At 40.0% G+C, this 22824-nt stretch overlaps 1 pseudogene; it reads right to left on the bottom strand.

Annotated features, from left to right (window-relative positions):
- Positions 1 to 561: 561 nt before the first annotated feature.
- On the bottom strand, positions 562 to 969 carry LOC111549938 (annotated as a pseudogene).
- Positions 970 to 22824: the final 21855 nt, after the last annotated feature.

Below are 22824 nucleotides of genomic sequence, written 5' to 3' on the forward strand. Positions count from 1 at the left end.
ACACCCGGCTAATTTTTGTATTTTCCGTAGAGACGGGGGGAAGTTTCAACATGTTGGCCAGGCTGGTCTTGAGCTCCTGATCTTAAGTGATGATTACATCCTTTTAAAATGCTGCTTTTAAAAATCTTGTTTAGGGTTGATTTGCAACCTAGTGAGACAATATCACTTTGAGTGTGACAACTTGCTTCTTTCCTGTTTAGGTCGTGTTCTTAAACAAGGATGACAATTGCTCATAAAATGCTCAACTGTTTTGCTTTGTTAATGGCAGCTAGGAAAAAACCATAGGACCCACAGTAGGTTTATTTCTTTTTTCTTTTTTTACACAATAAATATATGCAATTTATTAATTTTAAAAACAAATGGTTTAAAATGTTAATATTAGTCACTTCCATATGATGAGATAATGGGCAATTTTTATTTCCTTCTTCCACATATTTTTTATGCTTCCTAATTTTTGCCATTATCCATGAATTATGGACGGGGGGTTAAAGTAATATTTACTCTTCTAGGCAGTGGATTTTTAGGACATTAAATCCAGGAACTGACTCCATTGCTGAGATGCTACTTGTGGCGATCATATTCTCCCAAGCTCCACATTTTAGCTTTGTACAGAGTGATGTCATTGTAGACCCTAAAGTGGTTCATCCTGTGGTCACTGCGTTCTGGGTCGACCAAGGGCTCTGAGTCCTACCCAATTTCCTGGTTTTCAGTTTGTGCCTCCGGGTACTTCTTCCTTGGCCCCTGGGCAGCATGGTGAATGAGATTCAGAAACCTGGCGTCTGCGGGTTCCTCCAGGTTATCATGCCAAGACATGGGCTTCCTCGTAATCCTGTGAACCTTGCGCAGGGGATTCACGTGGTACTGCGTGTAGAGTTTCTGGGTTCGTAACTCTTTGAGGTACAGCTCCCGCAAGATCTGGTTCTGATGGACCTCATCTGTGACCACCCTCTCTTTCGGGTGTCCCTCCATGGCCTTGGAGCTGCTCGGTGGGTCCGGGGCTCTCTCGGCGTTCTCTTACCACTCGCTCGGCCGCGGGCCTTCTGCAGTCTCTGGGCGACGGCACCCCACTCCATCTCCAGGCAACAGCGTTCGTCTGATACCGCTCTGGCCTCTCCGAATCCAGCCTGTTTACTAGAACTGCCTCTGGATACTGCCAGGAAAAAGGCTTGCCATCAACTGGCAAACCCAGGAGATAATGAACATAAAACTGGACCTCACGTTGGCCAATCACCTCCCTCCTTGAGAACAGATTCGATGCTTTTCAATCCCCTACCTTCTCTGCCCCTGGTTCTGCAGTTTGCTCTGTGGTTACAGACCAAGTTCCACGGAGAAGCGAGTTCAAATGCAGACGCTTGTGCAGTCTGGCTGCCCAGGCAGCAGAGGAAGGGCGCAGGCCAGGCTGAATATTCGCTTGCCATGGTCTTGGATTCCCCGTGTCTGCCAGGTCGTCGCTGGGAATCCACAGTCCTGGCAATTCTGAACCGCCTGAGAACTGCCCCAGTAGGAGGGAAACCATTTCTCCAGGGTGAGATTTGTAAGCCGTCAGGTCTGGTTGGGGGTGGCTGGATAGGGAGTGGGGACTAGAGTACAGGAGACTAGCAAGAAGGGCTATGAGGAGGGCGAGGGGGGAAGATAGGAGGGCACTGGGAAAGGGGTGCCTGACGAACAGGGTGGCGGCACACAGACGGTCTGGTAGTAACAGAGGAAGAGCTGGGCAGAAAGTTCCTTGAGGTAGGGTACTGGGATGGGGAGACATCGGTCAGCTTGGGCAAACGGGTAGGGCGGAAAATCAAACAAGATGGACGGCCCTGGAGAGGAGGCTGAGGGCAGGAAGTTTGAGGAGTAACGGGGGGAAGGAGGGCTGGAAGACGAGAGCGGGAAGGAACAGAAAGAAATGGAGCCTGGGGTTGAGGCCGAGAGATTGGAGGTAGCTTTCTAGTCATTTTTCCAAATAAGCGCTGTAGTAACTCACTTGTCCAAACGAATCAAAATGAGTAACTGAGATGTGCTGAGACCGATTCCAGCTTTTATCCCCTCAGAACATTCCATCACAGAATGCCTATTATGAAATGTACATTTATCTCCTTAGGACATTTCATCACAGAATCTCTATTATGAAATGTACATACTCCCCTTTGTTCCAGTGAGGAAGCCCCACCAACCAGAGAGTAGATCTCAGTTTCTTGGTTTAAGAGTGATCATGGGAAATAGCAAAGACAAGAAATGGGGCTGTAATATTGGTCCCTGTTCTTGGGATACCATGTAGTTTTGCCCCTCTTTCAAAGCTACACCAACACCACTTTCTCTAGTCTTATTTAGGCTCATCTCTAACTCAATATTTTCTTTTGCTCTTCTCTTTTTTTGCACAATCAGGCGTGGGTTTGAGAAACATGCCTCCCAGGGTAGGAGAGACGATGTCTAGAATGCAAAATCCCAGATAATCCTACATCCTGTCACTATGTTTTAAAATTATTTAGTAGTAACAGAACTGTTTTCCTGCTTTTATTTGCCTTGGGGCAATTTAAAAATGATCATGCAGTTCTGAAAATACCTGAGTTTAGGGAGGACAAGCAACAGCTCCACCCCCTCCCCCCATGCCTGTGGCAGAGTTTAGGCAAGGAACCTAGACACAGTGTCAGACCCTTCAGAACATGGCCCTTTAGCCACCATCAGAGTGGCTACTTGGGTCTAGATAAAGATGCTGATCTTCCCTGCCCAGGCGATGCAGGGGAAAGACAGTCAGAGAATGGATGGCTGCTCTGAGTGAGTTCTTTGATTAAATCTACCCTGTGCTGTGTGCTGGCGGGGCATTTCCCCCAAGTTCTCCCTTAATTCCTATTCAGCTCTATAAGACAATTTTATCATTCTTATGTCAAAACTCATGAACTATCTGGATTCAGATCTAAGTCTGTCTGCCTCCAGGGTTGAGGACATTTTATTTTGTAAGGCAGAATCATCCACGTGCAAAGCTGTCTCCCCACTGGATTATGAACAGCTATGGGGCACAGAAAAGCATTTATTCCATTCCTGGTAGGCATTAACAGAAAATCATGAATTGAAGGGAACCCCAAAGTCGCTTCTCCCCCTTTAATGTTCTTATTTCTGGTGGGGAGCTCCCTGCTCCATTTCAGCAGCAGGAGCACAGTTCAGTTTTGTCATTTATTGAGAGCTGACTTGGAGGCAGTGCTTAGATCTTGACAAGATGAGACACAGGGGCAGGAGGTCATTGAGCTCTGTCTCCCCAGCGCCTCCTGCAGGGCTGACACACAGCAGGTCCTCAGTGCTTGTCTGTTACAAGGCTGAACAAAGGAATGCTTCTCCGGTAGATGGCTCTCCCATTCCCATAATGAGGGGATATTTGCAAGGAATTGCCCCTCTCCCTGTCTTCACTGCAGAAGGCAGTCCTTCTTCTCTTTAAAAATGTGTACTTTTTTTTCTGATCCTAAAAGTAATATATGCTTATTATAGAATTATTGAACATTTTGGAGAAATTTGAATTATGAAAAGTTAAAGAAATAAAAAATAGTCAAATAAATTTAGTTTGCTGCTAAAACATAACCAAGAATATCTACCTAAATGTGAGCACATGGAAGACATTCACGACATCCTTTTGAATGATGCAAATAAAGTTTTAGCACACTAAATGTGTTCTAAATATGACTCAATTTTCCTAAAATAAATAAATGTAAATCCTCCTAGGAAAACATCAAAAAGAGCATATACCAATTCAATCTTGTGTTAAGTAAGTCAGTGATGAAGAGTGAAACATGTGAGGGGCTTTATTTGTGCTTTACACGTTCATAGACCGTTTTAATTTTCACTATTATGTTCTACTTTTTGGTTACAAATATTTTTTTAATTATAAATTTATAATTAAACAAAAAAATAACCAGTGTTAATATTTTGTTATCTTCTGGCATTTCTTTTTAAAACATCTGTATCAAACCATAGGAAGCATTTGATTTTCATTTTTTTTGTTTTGTTTTGTTTTTGAGACAGGGTTTTACTCTGTCATCCAGACTGGAGTGCAGTGGCACTGAGTTTTGTTTCAATTTTTTTTCACTTAATATATCTTGAGAACTTTCACAAGTCATTAAAAGTTTATTAGAAATATTACTTTTAATTGCTTGGTGTTTTATCATTTGAGGATTCCATAATTTAGCTATCCCTCAGGTATAGAACATTTAAGCTATTTCCATGTTTTCTCAATAATAAAACATGCTTCCACAAATAGCCTTGGACAGAATTTGTATGCGTCTCTATTTTGCTACATCATATTTCTACAAGTAGAATGGTTGAGTCAAAGAATATGAAGATGTGTGATATGCCCTGCTGTGGACCTTCATGGCTGGGCCTACCAAGCTTAGTGGCCCCAGATTTGGTGTCACAGCGGACACATGGGATGAAGTACTTGGTGACTGTTCATTATGATAAAATTCCTATAGCACTGGGTGTGTGTGAGTTTCTTCCCTTACTTCGTGATCTGGCCTTAGGCTGCAATGCTATCCTGGGGGAAGGGAAAAGGTCACATCAAAAACCTAGAAATATGTCCTTCCTAGCAGGGTGGTAGTGATGCTGGAGTTTCTGACTGGCTTGGTTGAGCGTACACAGAGAAAGTCTCTATGGCTCCTGCTCTCCATGATCTAGCAGGACCTATTTTTGCCAGTCTCATCATAATTAGGCTTCTGTTAGACTATACATTGTCCAATTTATTTGAGAAAGAGTCAAAGTTTTATCAACATGGATTTGTCATGAAAAAACAACTTTGCAGTGGGGCGCAGTGGCTCATGCCTATAACCTCAGCACTTTGGGAAGCCGAGGGAGGTGGATCACTTGAGGTCAGGAGCTTGAGATCATCCTGGTCAACATGGCGAAACCCCATCTCTACTAAAAATACAAAAAAATTAGCTGGGCATGGTGGTGCGTGCCTATAATACCAGCTACTCGGGAGGCTGAATTGCTTGAACCCAGGAGATGGAGATTGCGGTGAGCCCAGATTGCACCACTGCACTCCAGCCTTGGTGACAGAGTGAGTGAGACTGTGTCTCAAAAAAAAAAAAAAAAAAACAAGAAGAAAAAAAAAAAGAAAAAAGGAAAAAAAGCAACATTGCCATTTGATGAGAATGTTGTTTATTATTTCCACACTTGGGTTGAGGTAAAGTTTTGTTCATATTGATAATTTGTATTTTTGAGAGTAGAGTATGCTGTCTATTTTTTTACTGAAGGTTTTTCTTATTGCTTTATAAGAACTAATTGCCTGAGCGCAGTGGCTCATGCCTGTAATCCCAGCACTTTGGTAGGCCAAGGCAGTTGGATCATGAGGTCAGGAGATCGAGACCATCCTGGCTAACAGGGTGAAACCCCGTCTCTACTAAAAATACACAAAATTAGCTGGGCATGGTGGCAGGTGCCTGTAGTCCCAGCTACCTGGGGGGCTGAGGCAGGAGAATGGCGTGAACCTGGGAGATGGAGCTTGCAATGAGGCGAGATCATGCCACTGCACTCCAGCCTGGATGGCAGTGCGAAACTCCATCTCAAAAAACAAAACAAATCAAAAAAAAAAAAAAAAAAACAAAACTAAGTGTACAGGTGGTTTTGTCCATCTTAAAAATTTTCAAGTATTTGCTCTGTTGTTTATTTGCCTATTCATTTTATTTATAATGTTTCATGGTATATAAAAATTTAAATTTCATGTAACAAATTCTATTAACATTTTCCTTTGCACTTCCTGCTTTTATGCTTATAAAGGCTTTCTCTAATGATATCCAGTAAATAATCAATTATCTCTGGGTCTTATTTATTTTTTACATTTTATACATTAATCCAGTTGGATTTCATTCTGATGTATGTGTGACGCATGTATCTAACTTGGTATATTTTTCCCAAAATAATTCAGCTTCTCACTTCCAGCCCCTTACTCTCTATTGCCCTTAGAGTTGCATCAAAAATGGAGATAATTCATTAAAACGGAAGAAGTTGTCAAGGAAGACCACCTCTCCTAGTGCTCACCATGCTGGAAAAGGGGTGTCTACCTTGCTTTTGTCATTCAGAGGGGCACGGAAAACACAGCATTGAGTTTTCTGAAAGAAAAGCTTTTCAGGCTGCCTGGAGTCCTCATTAATTCCAGACCATAATAGTGGTACTTATCTCCTTTATGCTGCTGACTATTATTTTTCCTGGTATAGGATGTGATTTTTTTTTCTTTTGTTTTAATTCCCATGTCACCCATGATACTCTTCAAAAGAGGTGGATGAAATTGACTTCCAGCTTCCCCTCTGCCCTGGAATAGAAGCCATGCTTTCATGATAAATTGCACAGAAAAAAAGGCAGCTGGAGTTGCTTGTACCAAAATGAGAGTGGCTTTTGGCTCTGCTTCAGTGACTTTATTTCACATTTCTTTCTGAACTCTCAGAGAAAAGTGATAATGAGAGTTTAATCTCCAGACTTGTGCCATCAGCTTTTTATATTCCTTGGAATGTTTTAAATCCTACAGGGCCTCAATTTCAGCCACTAGACACAGCACTTTCATGGTAGCTCTTCCCTGGGGTGGAAATAATCAGAGGGTAAAAATCCTAGGTTTGCCATATTTTTCAGCTGCAATCTGGTATATTTTTATTATTTTGAAAAGACTAGGGGCACACAAAAAAAGGCTTTAGTGGGGAGTTAGATGAAGGATGGAAAGCAGCTATTCTACAATTTTACTGGAACTCAGCTATCCTTATGAGATAATATTCAATACCCTTATGGATGCTGATACTCTGATCTTTCCATTCTCCTGAATTTTCCTCTCTTCTTCGCTGTGGTGGCTTGGGATGTACATCATGGAGTATGTCATTAGACTTTATCCAAGTTGTTTGTGTGTTGATATTGAACCCACAAGAACTGAGAATTCCTTCATTGGAATCCTTCCTGGGGTAGGTAAAGCATAGTGTGGCTAGAGGGAGTGGTAGGTTCCAATAATGGTGCTTTTCTAACATTTTTTAAAGCAGGAAAAGTATTTTTTTGAAAGTCTTATGAAACTAACACTTTTATTTACTCCATGACACTTGGGATACAGATGATATCATACTTATATATTTGTTTAAACAAATCAGATCTGGCTCCAGGCCTCTCCTTGCCAATACTAATGGGAAGTCCACTCATTTCACTGCCTCCTCTTGGTCTCTTATGTCTGGCAAGGCATGAGTCATTAGTGCACAATAGTCCCTGTGGCCCTGGCTCCCTGCCATGGTTTCATGATCCATCAAGAGAAGATGGCTCCACTTTTCCATCTCTGCCACAAAGTGTCTTTGCTGAGGTTACCGAGGTTCTGTGCTCAACACCAAGTCCTTATAAGTGCCCACGTTGCCAGGCGTTTTGAGAACCGGCTTGTCTCAGAGTGATTCGATTTCGTGTAGGGCATCTAGCATCATTATTTTATTTAAGTTCAGGGGATTCACTCTTTCAGAAGCCTTGGAGCTTCCCTCCCTAGTCATCAGGACGTACCATAGCTCCATGTTTCTCCTCTTTAGTTCATTTACTTAGTTTCATCACATGCTAGAGCTTTGAACTTTAAGTGTCTCTTTAGGAGTTATCATTAGGGAGTTCTCCTGCTTCTGGCTGTTGAAGAGGTGGATGGAGGAAGCAACAGTACAAGCTCTTTTGACTCTGCAACCTGGAATGTAGACCTAAAGATTAGGGCCCGTCACTCTTTTCAGGTGTGGGGGTAATACATTTTTTGTTCTTTCATAGGAGATTATCTAGGAGAAAAGAAAGTACCATTCTTTAATCTTTTAATAAACAGTCTTATTACATTAAATTTTCAACAAATTACCATATATATGTGGCCTACTGATATGGAAAATAGACAGAATTGGAGATGCTGTGATGGATATGGTTGGTGGCAAGAAGCCCTCCTCAAACCCAGTATCCCCCTAACTTTTGATGGTTCTTCAACTACCTCCAGGAGTCCTGGTGGGTGGCAGGCAGTTGTGGTATCTATAGATCTCAATTTAAAAACCACTTAAAATTGGTATTTCTGATAACATCTCTTCATATCCATACACATTTATTATGACATTTTGACCTAAGAATGTAAACATGGCTAAAGAGGAGCAGGTCCATTACCAAGCTGGTGCCCTCTGTAACAGAACTGTGGAATATTTGAGAGAAGATTCCTACGAGGCATCCACTTTCTAAACAACGTTCTCAAAGAATAGGGAAGTCCTCTTATGCATTTTAGTGTTTTCTTAACAGAAACACATCATTTCTATGATGTTCTTACTTTCCATCAGGCTGAATTTATGTCAAATAACTGAAATTGAAAGAGAACATGCTTACTATGTGCCAGGTACTTTTTCAAACACATCACATATAGTATTTATTTATTTTTAGTCACAAATACTTAAAAGTGCCAGAAATTTTTCTAAGAATTCAGTGAATATTAACTCATGCACTCTTGCAAAAAACCTTCACAGAGGTATTCTTTTTATCACCTCCATTTTCCAGGTAAGAAAATTAAGGCACAAAAAGGTGAAGAGAACTGTCCAGAGTCACACAGCTAGCCAGTGGCAGGCTTCAGGTTTGCACGGTGATAGTCTGGTCCAAGAGTTAAGGTTCTTTACTTCTACATCTGTTACCCATGAACAATGCAGCTCATTTAGTCATCCCTAGGAGGAAAGTAATATATCTCCACTTCACAGATGATGAAACTGAGGTCCAATGCATTTAAGTATTTGCTTGAAATCATACCACTGCTAATGGGGAGAATATGAAGAATATGAATTCACATTCAGTTATTCAGGGTCAAAAGCCTGTCTTAATAGCAGCAATTGAATCTTTAAGGGATACATTTGCCAAGGTCACAGTACTGCTGAAGGCAGAGCCTAAAAGCACGCTTGGATCTGTCACCCAAGTCAGTATGTTTATACTTCAAAGAATAGACAATAAATTATGAGTTTAGATGTTTTGGGAAACTGCTTAAAATATTTCCCATTTATATGTAATAAAATAATACTAATGATAGCTAGAATGTACTATGTTCTATTATTGGTATTAATGTATGTGCACTTTCTAATTTACTAAGATAATACACAGGCATCTTATGAAGATTAACCAACATATAGAAGAATATGAAGAAAGTGAAAATTATCAGAAGCCCCACAGTCTTGGATGACCATAGTTGATATTCTGGTGAGTATTTTTACATTTACTTTCTCTATACATTTAATGAATGTACCATATGTGCAATCATACAATTTTAAGAAAATGGAATCTTACTAGAGATATTATTTGTAACTTGCTTTTATCCATTCATTCCTTCATTCAAAATACTTATTGAAAGCTTAGCATTTATCAAATGATATGCTTGAAACAATATGTTGTGTTCATTTTTCTATTTCAATGAACAGAAATATCAATCTTTTTATGGGTAATAAGTTGCAGTAGTCGGGATAGGCAAGGTTATTCTGTAGTAACAAATTAACCCCTTTCAACTCAGTGGCTTAATGAAAAAAGAATTACTTCTTGCTTACACAGGTGGCTGTGGGTCTAGTGTTCCTAACTGGTGACTCACAGATCCATGCCTCTTCCATCTTATGGTTCTCATCTTGCTGAGGGAATTCTAGTCACTCCAGCAGGGGAAAAGTGCTGGAACATTACACAGAAGGTTCCATAGCCTTGGTCTAAAAATAAAGCCAAAACACTTTGTTCCTGGTCCTCTGACCAGAAGTAGTCACGTGGTACCACCTAACTTCAGGAAGCCTGGGATATATATCTTCTGTGTGCCTCAGGAAAGGTGAAGAGAACCAGAAATTGTTAGTGTCTCCTACCTAAGAATTCTTCTGTGGAATGTATCATTTATTTAGCTAATTTTCTCTGGATTCATAGTTACTATTGTTTCTGTTTTATGAACAACACTGTGATGAACATCCTTCCACATGTATTAGATACTCTCACCCATTAATTTCTCAGTTTAAATTCCTGGAGAAGAAATCAGTAAGTCAAAAGTATATTTAAAATATTAATATACGTTCTGGACCTAGACTGCTCATCGATGCTCTTCTCCCATGTAACATAGGGACTTAAAGACCAGAAATTGTTTCCCAGACTCCTTTGGGTTAAAGTTCAGTTTTGAATCTGCTAATGAGAGGCACTCCTGTGAGATGGAGAAGGAAAAGCTGTTATTCTCTGGCAGCAACTTAGGGCTGACATGTGGGTCAACTCAACCAGGAAGTTTTCCAACCGCATCTGGGCATCCTCATGAGAACTCCACACGTCAGCACTGCCATCAGTGAGGTCATCTAGGTCTCCAGGTGCTCTCTGGAGAATCACCTGTTTCAGCATTGTAGGGAGCTGAGATACAACTGGTGACTGCCTTGTAATCTTGCACTGCTGGATTTCTTGAAAGGAGCCTTCCCAATCTACATTCCTCCAGACTCCAAGCTGTTGTGTAAGCCTCAGTGTAAATACTCCATATCATTCCTCTTCTTTCCTAGAATGGCTTCTGTTCTGACTGAACCTTGACTGATATAGCACCTATCGCCAAATTGCTGTTCAGGAAATATGTCCTCAAGAAACTCCCAACAACAGCAGTACATCAGAGTGATACCTCTTTACACTGGGGCTTGGTAGGTACGGTCAATATTTTTCTTTTTTTTTTTTTTTTTTTTTTTTTTTTTTGAGGCAGAGTCTCGCTCTGTCGCCCAGACTGGAGTGCAGTGGCTGGATCTCAGCTCACTGCAAACTCCGCCTCCCAGGTTCACGCCATTCTACTGCCTCAGCCTCCCGAGTAGCTGGGACTACAGGCGCTCGCCACCTCGTCCGGCTAGTTTTTTGTATTTTTTAGTAGAGACGGGGTTTCACTGTGTTAGCCAGGATGGTTTCGATCTCCTGACCTCGTGATCCGCCCGTCTCCGCCTCCCAAAGTGCTGGGATTACAGGCTTGAGCCACCGCGCCCGGCCAATATTTTTCAACTTTGGCAAAGTAATACTCAAAACAAAAAAAAAAATTAATAGTGGTTTATATTTGCATTTCTTGAGTTCAAAATATTTATTGTATTTTACTAGTCGTTTTTTCTTCTTTTGCAAACTGTATATTGATGTCTTTGATTATCACACCTCCTCTTTTGACTAACAAACTTCCCTAATTACTGTCCTCTTCAGTACTACTTTTATTTGGCACTACTTTGCCCCTGTTATATTCCAAGGGTAATCATTTGTTTCAGTCTATTAGGTCTGGGAAAGAAAGATCATATGCATGTGAACAAATGACTAAGTCACCAAGTGGGAGACTGCAGCCTGTTAGGGTAATTCCTTCTCTCTGCACCAAAGAGGACAAACACTTTTAAGTATAAAGAGCATGTTAAGGTAGATTATTTTGAATAAAAATAACTTTTAGGGCTTTCTTAACGGTATTTGGTTCTCATTTTCCCCTTTGGTTTCCCCTTTCACTAATGATCCTCTTTTGGTGCGAATCTGTGACACATCACGTCCTTTAAAGAAGAAAAGAAAATTTCTACAGATGAAAGTGTTGGCAGGGAGTGGGTTTATGCTATACTGCTTCTGAGACTCTGAAAGAGAGACTACCATCAGAAAGAGTTGTATTTTCCTTTTGAACCTGAGAGATGAAAAAACAGCAGCAAAAGTGAACTTTAAGCAGAAGAATTGAGGCAAAAATGTCAGATAGCTATGGTCAAATGGTCATAATTTGGCAAGAATTAAAACTGGAAGAGAAGATTAACACTTTGAGAGTGCTTTAGACCCAGGAATGGAAATGAAGACTTACAAATCTATTTGATTGGTGATGGCCCTGAGGAGTTGGGCTGAGACAGATTGTGAGACAAAGTCCACATTTCATTAGAAAGCATCCTGTGGTCACTTAATGATGGCTGCCACAGTTCAGGAAGGTGAGGGAAATAAACAGATGCCACAAATTTATCATTCTCCGATTTAGGATGTGGCTTTCAACTGGTGCTAAGAAATGATCTTTTCTAACATGAAATTACATAAAGGTGAACATTCTCTAATGTCCTAGAAAAAAGGAGGACTTTCTAATGCAGCCTGTCTCCACCCCGAATTCCTCATATCTGTTTGGCTGATGGACACTGGTTGAAGCTGGATACAAAATTGTTTTAATTTATCTGACATAGGAAATTATTAGCACTATTTTTTCAATTCTACATAGACCATAGCCAGTATCTTATAAGTTCAGACCCACAAGATCCTAAACATAAACTCTCCTTTGAGGAGACTTACTTACTGCTGAAAGACATTGGTGAGTAATGGATGCAGGTTTCATGGTGGATACCTCATCACAAACTAATCCTTGGAGAGTTTCATTAATTCTTTTATGTCAGTTCTGTACTGTTTAATGTTTCCAGGCATTTTAATAAAGAACAAACTAGTATATTAATTCTTTTATTCATTTCACACATATTTCTAGTTCTTACTATGTGCAAAACACTGTTAATTGGGATGACCATAGAGACATAAGGCATGGTTTACATAAGTGAGAAGCTTGCACTCATTGGGGGAACAAGGGTGACACAAATGAAAATCTAAAGAATATAAGCAGAAAATTGTAGAAATGTAGAAAATTTGCCATCTGAGTGACAGTGATAATAAAACCTAGAGAAGTCCAGTAGAGGCTGTGTGCCGGGGAAATGCTTCACAATAGAAATAGAAATGAAGGCCAGGCATGGTGGCTGATGCCTGTATTCCCAGTACTTAAGGAGGCTGAGGTGGCTGGATTGCTTGAACTCAGGAGTTCAAGACCAGCTTGGGCAACAGAGTGAAACCCCATCTCTATAAAAAAAAAATACAAAAATTAGCAGAGTGTGGTGGTGCCCACCTTGTAGTTCCCGCCTCTCAGATATGAGATCATCGCTTGAGCCTGGGCAACAGAGTGACACCCTGAGGGGGGGAAAAAAGAGAGAGAGAAAGAAAACATGGATAAAAACAAACAGAATAGAGAGAAATAAGAGACAGTAAGTACATTTCTATTTGGATTGGGTTGGAAATAGTGTGGCAATATGAAAATGAGCATGTTATGTATCTGCCCAGCTGGAGAGAAAGGTTTTTTGTTGAGAAAATAGTGGAAGAGTTGGAATTGCGCATTCGATGCCTTTGGCTATTTTCGGATGTATCCAGGGGTATGTTAAGTCCACAGCCCTGTGGAATTTCTAAAGTCTTTGGTGCCCTAGGGCTAACTCTGGAGGTCTTGTTCCATTGGAAGCACATCCTTAAAGTTTGTCCAACTGGCAGTTCATGCTCCAGAATTATCCCAGACCAACATTTTTCAAACTGCTCTAAAGTATGTTATTAGATATTCTGTTTTAAGAAATCAATGCTAGCCATATTTTTCTTTTAACATTCATTATAAATAGGTCTGAAAGAAATATTACCACTAAAGAACTTACTCATGTATCCAAACACCACCTGTTCCCCAGTAACCTATGGACATAAAAATTTTTTTAAAAAAGAAATATTAAACTGTACTATTAATACTAAATTATTATATTACTATATTATAACGTTAAACTATGTGTATACATGTAGTTTTTATTTTAATGTATCAGTACATACTCCATATAAAGAATGTCAAGAAGTTGCAAAAGAGACCATGTAACGCATGAAAGCGTTATGTTTAATTTTGTTTATGAGTCGCATCTACCAACCTGAGAATCATATCGATGTATATTGCCTATCAAGTGGTTGTTGGACTGTTATATATCTTGTTTTAGAATCTAAATATGTATTTGTGATAGTTAATGTTTATTGACTATTACATATTTATGCTATGCAAACTTGTTCCCGTGCATCTGTGACTAATAGAAGGTCTTTTAATGTAGCAATCAGAATATAAACATTCTCAAACTGTTTTAAATTGGACCAGACAAAAGGTAGAATACTTCAGAGTAGAGATACTAATCGATGTCTTCAATTTCTTTTAAAACTAGGAACTAAACCTTTCGAGTCTAATTAATCATTTTTGGGTCAATCTTATTCTAGAATACCAAAATATTTTAGAACATATTATTCTTCCTTTGAAAATGTACTTGCATAGAACAAAATTTTTATACTATGTATCAATTAGCAACAATTATAGGAATAAACTTGGTGCTACTCCCAATATAAAAATCTGACCTATCAGTGGTTTTCCTCATATGAAATATATATACCACCTCTAGTGGGTTGAATGGTGCCCCCTCAGGAGACATGTACACCTGAAACCTGTTGAGTAGGAACATATTTTGTAAAAGAGTATCTACAGATATAATTAAGGATCTTCAGATATGACCATTAGGTGAACCCTAAATCCAATGACACATGTCCTTATAAGAAGGGAAGACACAGACACTGAGAGAAGCCCATTTGAAGACAGAGGCAGAGATTGAAGTTACATATCCCCAAACCAAGACTCTCAAGGGTTTCTAGCAGCTACCAGAAGCTAGGAGAGGCATGGAATACAGTCTAAGAGCCTCTAGAGGGAAACAATTCTACTAACATCTTGATTTTGAACTTCTTAGCTTCCATAACTGTTGTTTAAAGCCACCAAGTTATTGGTAATTTGTTACAGCAGATCTAGGAAACTAATACATTACCCATTCCTTCCTTTCTTCCTATCTCCCTTTCTCCCCTTCTTTCTTCCCTTTTTCCTTCCTTCTTCCCTTCCTCCCCCCCTCCCTCCCTCCCTCCCTTCCTCTCTCCCTCTCTCTCTTCCTTCCTTCCTACCATCTCATGCACTCAACAAAGCTTTCAGTGCCTACTATGTGATAGGCAGTGGGCAAGTGGGATTAGAGATATAACAATAATAATAAAACACCATCTCGAAAACATTGTGCTTTATTACACCTTTTGGGAGATATACAATGTCTTTCTTAATTTTTCTTTATCGTGAATGTGTGTGGCCTCTTCTTCATTCATGTCAGCATCTGAACTCATTCCTGCCAAATGCCACTTTAAATATGAATGCTAATTTATTTGACTATACTTATGTCAAATGTTGTTCTGCAAACGTTGTACTAGATCTCAGTACTGATCATGCTTCCTGCCGAAGGCATTGGCCAGCCTAGGGAAGGACTACCTTTGTCTGCACCTACCTTATCGCTCCCCAAGCTCTGAGGCATCTGGGAGTCCAGGACTGCCTGCTGTGGCTCCATTTTTGACTTACCCTCCTCCTCTGTGCACCATGTTGTATTTCCTTCCATCTCCCTTCCCCACCCTCACCCAAATTTCTCCTCTTCTAGCCCTCAGATCTCTGCTTTTTGGATCTTTTGACATAGCCAAATAAAATCCTAACTTTTTACCATGATTTACAAGTACAAAATGCTCTGGGCTCCCTCTCCTGTAACTCCTCTCTTGGCTTACTAGGCGTCAAATGCCCTGTTTTCCTTGATGTTCCTCCAAGATTCCAAGTATGCTCCTCCCTCAATGTGTTTATACTGGCGTCTTCTCTGCCAGGAATGTTCTTCCTGAGACAGTCACGTGGCCCTTTCTCTCACTTCATATAAGTCTCTGCTTAAATGTCACCTCTTCAGAGAAGACTCTGCCCAAACTATTCCTAAGGCTGCTGACATAATTTGGATATTTGTCCCCTCCGAATCTCCTGTTGAACTGTGATCCCCAGTGTTGAAGGTGGGGCCTAGTGGGAGCTGTTTTGGTCATGGGGCAGATACCTCATGAATGGCTTGACACCATCCCCATGATAATGAGTGAGTTCTCTCTCTGAGTTTATGCGAGACCTGGTTGTTTAAAAAGAGCCTGGCACCTCTGCCTCTTTCTCTCTTGCTCCCTCTCTTTTGTTTCCTCTCTCACCTCTCTCATGTGACATGCTCTCTCCCCCTTCACCTTGCACCATGATTGGAAGCTTCCTGGGACCTTCACCAGAAGCAGATGCTGACATCATGCTTCCTGTACAGCCTGCAGAACCATGAGCCCAATAGACCTCTCTGAAAAATAAATTACCCAGCCTCAGGTATTTCTTTATAGCAACGCAAAAACAAACTAATAAGCTAATTTAGCCGCTTCATTTGTTCTCATTGCATTTACCACTGCCTGGGATTACAGCATGTATTTGTTGACCTTGTAATTGTCTCCTCACCCAATGTGTGTGTTTCAGGAAGAGAAGGACTTCATTGTGGCACTATTTTTTTTTTAAGATACAGGATTGTTTTTCTTTTCTTGTAAATTTGCTTAAGTTCCTTGTAGATTCTGGATATTAGACCTTTGTCAGATGGATAGATTGCAAAAATTTTCTCTCATTCTGTAGCTTGTCTGTCCGCTCTGATGACAGTTTTGTTTGCCATGAAGTTGTTCTTTAGTTTAATTAGATCCCATTTGTCAATTCTTGCTTTCGTTGCAATTGCTTTTGGTGATTTCATCATAGTCTTTGCCCATGCCTATGTCCTGAATGGTATTGCCTAGATGGGCAAAGGATATGAACAGACACATCTCAAAAAAAGACATACATGCAATCAACAAACATACGAAAAATAGCTCAACATCACTGATCATTGGAGAGATACAAATCAAAATCACAATGAGATACCATCTCATGCCAGTGAGAATGACAATTATTAAAAAGTCGAGAAACAACAGATGCTGGTGAGGTTGCAGAGAAATAAGAATGCTTTTACACAGTTGGTGGGAGTGTAAATTAGTTCAACCATTGTGGAAGACAGTGTGGTGATTGTGCAAAGATTTAGAACCAGAAAAACCATTTGACCCAGCAATCTCATTACTGGATATATACCCAAAGGAATATAAATCATTCTATTATAAAGATACATCCATGCATATGTTCATTGCAGCACTATTCACAATAGCAAAGGCACTGAATCAACCTAAATGCTCATCAATGATAGAATGGATAAAGAAAATGTGGTACATATACACCATGAAATCCTATGCAGCTATAAAAAGGAATGATATCATGGCCTTTGCAGGGACATGGATGAAGTTGGAAGCCATCATCCTCAGCAAACTAATGCAGGAACGGCAAACCAAACACCACATGTTCTCACTTATAAGTGGGAGCTGAACAATGAGAGCACATGGACACAAGGAGGGGAACAACACTTACCGGGGCCTGTCTGGGGAGGGTGGTGGGGGGAGAGCATTAGGAAAAAGAGCTGTTGCATGCTGGGCTTAATACCTAGGTAATGGGTTGATAGGTGCAGAAAACCACCATAGCACACGTTTACCTATGTAACAAACCTGTACATCCTGCACGTGTAGTCCAAAACTCAAAAAAAAAAAAAAAAAAAAAAGATATAGGATCACATGTGCAGGTTTGTTACATGGTTATATTGTGTAATGCTGGGATTCAGACTTCTATTGAACTCATCACCCAAATAGTGAAACTAGCACCCAATAGGTAGTTTTTCAACCCTTTCCTCTCCATCCCTCCCCGCCTTTTGATGTTCCCAGTGTCTAATGTTTCCATCTCTATGTCCCTGAGTACCCATGTTTGTTGTTTAACTCCCATTTACATGTGAGAACATGTAGTTTTTGGTTTTCTGTTTCTGCATTAATTCACTTAGGATCATGGCCTCCATGTTGCTATAAAAGATGTGATTTAGTTCTTTTTTATGGCTGAATAGTATTCCATGGTGTATATACTACAATTCTTTATCCAATTCACTTGTTACTACAAATGTTGATGGACAGTTAGGCTGACTTCATGATTGTTATTGTGAATAGCATTGTAGTGCTGGCTTGCTTGTGGACAAGGGTGACAGCAACATGAGTGACAACAGCAGCTAACATCCATTGGCTCCATGCTATATGCCAGATGTTTTCAATTTATTACTACTAATCCTTACAACCAGTCTGAGATATTACTTTCTGCATTTACAAGTGACAAAACAGACGTGGAGAGATAAAATAATTTTTCTAAAGTGACAGTTAGAAAGTAGCATTGCTGATATTGTAATTCTAGTCTGACTCTAAGGCTGAACTTCTAACCATCATGTTAGAGCTTCTATCCTATAGAAATAGACTCAATCCTGGTCACTGTAGATGCTGGCACAATGCAAAGTTTTATACCATTAATCCCTGAGAACTACAAGTTTATATTCAATGGAAAATTTTTCACAATACATACTTATACTTGCATATTTCATGCTGTATAACTATTTCTTATTTATTTATTTATTTGACTTTAAGTTCTAGGGTACATGTGCACAATGTGCAGGTTTGTTACATATGTATATATGTGCCATGTTGGTGTGCTGCACCCATTAACTCGTCATTTACATTAGGTATATTTCCTAATGCTATCCCTCCCCCCACCCCCTCTCCACAATAGGACCTGGTATGTGATGTTCCCCTTCCTGTGTCCAAGTGATCTCATTGTTCAATTCCCACCTATGAGTGAGAACATGTGGTATTTGGTTTTCTGTTCTTGTGATAGTTTGCTGAGAATGATGGTTTTCAGTTGCATCCATGTCCCTACAAAGGACACGAACTCATCCGTTTTTATGGCTGCATAGTATTCCATGGTGTATATGTGTCACATTTTCTTAATCCAGTCTGTCACTGATGGACATTTGGGTTGATTCCAAGTCTTTGCTATTGTGAATAGTGCCATAATAAACATACGTGTGCAAGTGTCTTTATAGCAGCATGACTTATAATCTTTTGGGTCTATCCCCAGTAATGAGATGGCTGGGTCAAATGGTATTTCTAGTTCTAGATCCTCGAGGAATCGTTTTCCACAATGGTTGAACTAGTTTACAGTCCCACCAACAGTGTAAAAGTGTTCCTATTTCTCCACATCCTCTCCAGATCCTGTTGTTTCCTGATTTTTTGATGATTGCCATTCTAACTGGTGTGAGATGGTATCTCATTGTGGTTTTGATTTGCATTTCTCTGATGGCAAGTGATGATGAGCATTTTTTCATGTGTCTGTTGGCTGTATGAATGTCTTCTTTTGAGAAGTGTCGGTTCATATCCTTTGTCCACTTTTTGATGGGGTTGTTTTTTTCTTGTAAATTTGATTGAGTTCTTTATAGGTTCTGAATATTAGCCCTTTGTCAAATGAGTAGATTGCAAAAATGTTCTCCCATTCTGTAGGTTGCCTGTTCACTCCAATGGTAGTTTCTTTTGCTGTGCAGAAGCTCTTTAGTTTAATTAGATCCCATTTGTCAATTTTGGCTTTTGTTGCCATTGCTTTTGGTGTTTTAGACATGAAGTCCTTGCCCATGCCTATGTCCTGAATGGTATTACCTAGGTTTTCTTCTAGGGTTTTTATGGTTTTAGGTCTAACATTTAAATCTCTAGTCCATCTTGAATTAATTTTCATATAAGGAGTAAGGAAAGGATCCAGTTTCAGCTTTCTACTTATGGCTAGCCAATTTTCCCAGCACCATTGATTAAATAGGGAATCCTTTCCCCATTTCTTGTTTTTGTCAGGTTTGTCAAAGATCAGATGGCTGTAGATGTGTGGTATTATTTCTGAGGGCTCTGTTCTGTTCCATTGGTCTATATCTCTGTTTTGGTACCAGTACCATGCTGTTTTGGTTACCGTAGCCTTATAGTATAGTTTGAAGTCAGGTAGCGTGATGCCTCCAGCTTTGTTCTCTTGACTTAGGATTGTCTTGGCAATGCAGGGTCTTTTTTGGTTCCATATGAACTTTAAAGCAGTTTTTTCCAGTTCTGTGAAGAAGCTCATTAGTAGCTTAATGGGGATGGCATTGAATCTATAAGTTACCTTGGGCAATATGGCCATTTTCACAGTATTGATTCTTCCTATCCATAAGCATGATATGTTCTTCCATTTGTTTGTGTCCTCTTTTATTTCACTGAGCAGTGGTTTGTAGTTCTCCTTGAAGAGGTCCTTTACATCCCTTGTAAGTCGGATTCCTAGGTATTTTATTCTCTTTGAAGCTATTGTGAATGGAAGTTCATTCATGATTTGGTTCTCTGTTTGTCTGTTACTGGTGTATAAGAATGCTTGTGATTTTTGCACATTAATTTTGTATCCTGAGACTTTGCTGAAGTTGCTTATCAGCTTAAGGAGATTTTGGGCTGAGACAATAGGATTTTCTAAATATATAATCATGTCATCTGCAAACAGGGACAATTTGACTTCTTCTTTTCCTAGCTGAGTACCCTTTATTTCTTTCTCTTAGCTGATTTCCCTAGCCAGAACTTCCAACACTATGTTGAATAGGAGTAGTGAAAAAGGGCATCCCTGTCTTGTGCCAGTTTTCAAAAGGGAATTTTTCCAGTTTCTGCCCATTCAGTATGATATTGGCTGTGGGTTTGTCATAAATAGCTCTTATTATTTTGAGATACATTCCATCAATACCGAATTTATTGAGCATTTTTAGCATGAAGGGCTGTTGAATTTTGTCAAAGGCCTTTTCTGCATCTATTGAGATAATCATGTGGTGTTTGTTTTGTCTTTGGTCCTGTTTATATGCTGGATTACGTTTATTGATTTGCGTATGTTGAACCAGCTTTGCATCCCAGGGATGAAGCCCACTTGATCATGGTGGATAAGCTTTTTGATGTACTGCTGTATTCGGTTTGCCAGTACTTTATTACGGATTTTTGCATTGATGTTCATCTGGTATATTGGTCTAAAATTCTCTTTTTTTGTTGTGTCTCTGCCAGGCTTTGGTAGCAGGATGATGTTGGCCTCATAAAATGAGTTAGGGAGGATTCCCTCTTTTTCTATTGATTGGAATAGTTTCAGAAGGAATGGTGCCAACTCCTCCTTGTACCTCTGGTAGAATTCGGCTGTGAATCTGTCTGGTCCTGGACTTTTTTTGGTTGGTAGGCTATTAATTATTGCCTCAATTTCAGAGCCTGCTATTGGTCTATTCAGGGATTCAACTTCTTCCTGGTTTAGTCTTGGGAGAGTGTATGTGTCCAGGAAATTATCCATTTCTTCTAGGTTTTCTAGTTTATTTGTGTAGAGGTGTTTATAGTATTCTCCGATGGTAGTTTGTATTGCTGTGGGGTCAGTGGTTATATCCCCTTTATCATTTTTTATTGCGTCTATTTGATTCTTCTCTCTTTTCTTCTTTATTAGTCCTGCTAGTGGTCTATCAATTTTGTTGATCTTTTCAAAAAACCAGTTCCTGGATTTATTGATTTTTCGGAGGGTTTTTTGTGTCACTATCTCCTTCAGTTCTGCTCTGATCTTAGTTATTTCTTGCCTTCTGCTAGCTTTTGAATGTGTTTGCTCTTGCTTCTCTAGTTCTTTTAATTGTGATGTTAGGGTATCAATTTTAGATCTTTCCTGCTTTCTCTTGTGGGCATTTAGTGCTATAAATTTCCCTCTACACACTGCTTTAAATGTGTCCCAGAGATTCTGGTATGTTGTATCTTTGTTCTCATTGGTTTCAAAGAACATCTTTAGTTCTGCCTTCATTTCGTTATGTACCCAGTAGTCATTCAAGAGGAGGTTGTTCAGTTTCCATGTAGTTGAGTGGTTTTGATTGAGTTTCTTAGTCCTGAGTTCTAGTTTGATTGCACTTTGATCTGAGAGACAGTTTGTTATAATTTCTGTTCTTGTACATTTGCTGAGGAGTGCTTTACTTCCAACTATGTGGTCAATTTTTGAATAAGTGTGATGTGGTGCTGAGAAGAATGTATATTCTGTTGATTTGGGGTGGAGAGTTCTGTAGATGTCTATTAGGTCCACTTGGTGCAGAGTTGAGTTCAATTCCTGGATATCCTTGTTAACTTTCTGTCTCGTTGATCTGTCTAATGTTGACAGTGGGGTGTTAAAATCTCCCATTATTATTGTATGGGAGTCTAAGTCTCTAAGGACATGCTTTATGAATCTGGGTGCTCCTGTATTGGGTGCATATATATTTAGGATAGTTAGCTCTTCCTGATGAATTGATCCCTTTACCATTATGTAATGGCCTTCTTTGTCTCTTTTGATCTTTGATGGTTTAAAGTCTGTTTTATGAGAGACTAGGATCGCAACCCCTGCTGTTTTTTGTTTTTCATTTGCTTGGTAGATCTTCCTCCATCCCTTTATTTTGAGCCTATGTGTGTCTCTGCATGTGAGATGGGCCTCCTGAATACAGCAAACTGATGGGTCTTGACTCTTTATCCAATTTGCCAGTCTGTGTCTTTTAATTGGACCACTGAGTCCATTTACATTTAACGTTAATATTGTTATGTGTGAACTTGATCCTGTCATTATGATATTAGCTGGTTATTTTGCTCCCTAGTTAATGCAGTTTCTTCCTAGCATCGATGGACTTTACATTTTGACATGTTTTTGCAATGGCTGGTACCTGTTGCTCCTTTCCATGTTTAGTGCTTCCTTCAGGATCTCTTATAGGGCAGGCCTGGTGGTGACAAAATCTCTATGCATTTGCTTGTCTGTAAAGGATTTTATGTCTCCTTCACTGATGAATTTTTTGAATTTCCAGCTTTTCTGCCCTGCTTTTTCCCCATCTTTGTGGTTTTATCTGCCTTTAGTCTTCGATGATGGTGATGTACTGATGGGGTTTTGGTGTGGGTGTCCTTTCTGTTTGTTAGTTTTCCTTCTAACAGTCAGGACGCTCAGCTGCAGGTCTGTTGGAGTTTGCTTGAGGTCCACTCCAGACCCTGTTTGCCTGGGTATCAGCAGCCGAGGCTGCAGAAGATAGAATATTGCTGCATAGCGAGTGTTGCTGTCTGATTCTTGCTCTGGAAGCTTCGTCTCAGGGGTGTACCCCGCCGTGTGAGGTGTGAGGTGTCGGTCTGCACCTAGTGGGGGATGTCTCCCACTTAGGCTACTCAGGGGTCAGGGACCCACTTGAGCAGGCAGTCTGTCCATTCTCAGATCTCAACCTCCATGCTGGGAGATCCACTGCTGTCTTCAAAGCTATC

The sequence above is a fragment of the Piliocolobus tephrosceles genome, chromosome 7 (assembly GCF_002776525.5).
Source record: "Piliocolobus tephrosceles isolate RC106 chromosome 7, ASM277652v3, whole genome shotgun sequence".
In the NCBI taxonomy this organism is placed as follows: Eukaryota; Metazoa; Chordata; class Mammalia; order Primates; family Cercopithecidae; genus Piliocolobus; species Piliocolobus tephrosceles.